Source organism: Netta rufina (assembly GCF_964035555.1).
Source record: "Netta rufina genome assembly, chromosome: 6".
NCBI classification, from domain to species: Eukaryota; Metazoa; Chordata; class Aves; order Anseriformes; family Anatidae; genus Netta; species Netta rufina.
In genome coordinates, this window is record NC_140129.1 from 29958363 (window position 1) to 29961367 (window position 3005).

Sequence of the window (3005 nt, forward strand, 5' to 3'; positions counted from 1 at the left end):
TCACCCGGCTCCTTGCTGAGTCGCGCTCCCCGTCTGATAAATTTACTTCTAATAAACGCTTAATCTCTCCTACCGTTTGCGTGCTTTTCTTTTCATTCTAAAGTTTAAAAACCAGCACCTCCCTCGACGTGGAAGCAGCCACGAGTGGAGCTTTGGTGTCCCAAATTCATGTAACTGCCTCAGAACCGGGTCAGGGTGTGTGAGGAGCGACCCCCCGGCTGCTGCCTGCTCCCAGCTGCCGAGGCTCGCCCAGCACCAGGCACTGCTTATTTTGCTGGGACCAGGTTAAAAAAATCACTTACTGCGTGTCTAAGGGACTTCCCACACAAACAAAAAGCCTAGTGGAGCAGGTCTTGCTCTGAGGTGCTGCCAGGTGCTGTTGTATCATACTTCTTAGACAGTTACCACTTGGGGATGCTGGCAGCTTGGTGTAATTCGCCTCTTGCCTCTCTGAACATTTTTGTATGAATAAAGGCTCACAGATTTCTTCAGATCTCGTTTTTTTCAGTGATCCTATTTATTGCCTCGCAAATAGCACGCAATGGCACGAAGAAGGAGGCAGAAGCTGTCATATGGGAATACGCAACAGGGGTGGGAGAAAACTTTAAAGACCTTTGACAGGTTTGAGTTTAGCATTTTAGTAACCCCTCCCTCCTCCTGACCAAAAAAAAAATAAATAAATAAGTACTGTGTAATGTTTTGTGAGGTACCCAGGGAACCGGGTTCATTTAAAGTCATTTAAATCTATTTTATCACCTGCTAATTACAGATATTTCTCACTGCATGCTCACACGGGATAGATACCAATTTTCAGTAGCAGTTTGAGACAACTGCATTCAGTGGTCCAAAGGTACCAAAAGGTGTCTGTATTTAAAGTGCTGATCACCATGGCTCAAAACGAGAGCTTCTTCTCCTGTAGCATGTGCCACTAGCACTGCACAGCAGCTTTGGTCACTTACAATGAGGTCACAACTAGTTCTTCTAAACTTCAGTGCTAATTTTATATAAGCAGTTATGATTTTATAACCAGACGTGACAGAACCCTAATGATACATACAGAAATACCATGCAGCATGGAATTACTTGCCCGATCTTTCCAATTGCAGAACATCTTTAAGATTTTGCATGTCCACCTTAAATTCAACTACCAAGGCTTCTGTTGTCATTAGGAGCTTATCTTTGCCATCATATTTTTGGTCCCTTAGCAATCTTAAAGAAGTGCAGTGTTTTACCTCATTGTTTAAATCATTGTGTAAAACTTTTGGAACTCGAGTGTTCTCTGTATATTTTTAGTTCCCTTAAAAACTCATAGAAGAGTATTAGGAATGTTCTTGTCTATGTAATTTATATTTACATCAATCAGCAGTGTTAATGGGAAAAAAAAAAAAAAAAGGAAGACAGAGAATTATATGCCTGGCTTAAAAATCTTAATACATCAAAAATAAGTAGAACATCATTAAATAATGACAGTACATAATGAATATGATTTATGCAGGGTATGCACTACTTACTTGTCATGCAGAGTGCTGCAATCACCCCTTCAGTCATAGGTGAAGGTAATTAAATACTGGGTTTGCTATTGGGTAAGCTTCTGACCTCTGTCCCCGAAGATGCAACAGTGCATTCACAGTTAACAGGTTTTGATCATTAAAAAGCTGAAGAATTAATTGATTAATCTTATTAAAATGTATTGGAGGAATCATAACATTTTCCTCTTAAATCCATTCCAACATCTGTGAAAATCAGACATACTGAAGGTAGAAAAAACTTGCCTTTTTCCTACTTTGAAATTTAATTAAATAATCTGTTTGAAAAATCAGTCAGTTAACTCAATACTTGCATGTAGATATTTAAATAATTAACAGAAGTCTTGCAAACCTGAGGACAATTAATATTGTTAAAGATGTTTTATTTAGGCCTTTTTTTTTTTCCCCCTCTTACCTAATATTCACAGGGCCCAAATCTCTGAGTTGCTGACTACTACTGAGTTGCCTCTGATATCCATTAGTCTTTAATGGGGTATATTTGGAGAAGCAATAAAGGAAAGATTGAAATGCAATATTTGGGCAAACATATAATTAAACTGTACACACTTTTTTTTTTTTTTTTTTTTTTTAACTCTATAAAGAAGGACAAAGCCTTCTCAGTAGTCTAACAGAGGCTGTTATCAGCAGGACCTGCTGAATCCTTCAGGTTCATTCTGTGATTATAAGGACAGTTACAGACACAGCCGCAAACAAAACTCTGCCTAATATTATTTTTCCTGGAGTGGCTGGAGACTAAACAGAAAAATGGTGACACCTGATGCAGCAAACAGATGTGCACATGAGGATGGAGAGTCTCAGTGAACAACAGAATTGTTCTGACTAGCATAAAAGCTTCTCAGGAGGAGGATGCCTTCCTGAGGCATCATGAAAACCCATTTGAGTAGCCTACAAAGAAAACCATCTTTCCATACTTACAGCAGCACTGAAACTGGAAAGAGCATTAACATCTCAACAGTTAAAGTATCCAACCTTACCATTAGAAAGTGTTTTTAAGGCATCTAACATTAATCCATGCCATTGTTAAGCAGCATTATTTATTCTGACACTAACAGTGATGCATAAAGTATTATCTACACAAATACCTCATTTTTGCACCTACAATCATTTTGTTCCAATTGTTCCTGATCAATTAATTGCCAGGGGCATAGGCAGCAGCTAAAGAACACATCCCTGCATAGACCTTTTTCTGCCTACCACAACTACAAAGTGTCAGTGCACATGCTCAAAGTGCTGGGCTGACATACTGTATGCTGCAGTTTCAGTCAGTGGATAAAGGCAAAAGTAGTCTTTCAAGTTCTGTATATTATGCATTTCCAGTTCCCCCGTTTTGGAAATAACAGTAGACTGAAACGTACTTGTCAATTTTATTTTTCACAGTACGATTGCACATGCAAAGTTGAAGTATCCCTAAGGAGTCAATGTTTTATCTGAAGTTTGGTCTTTTTAATATCTTCATAG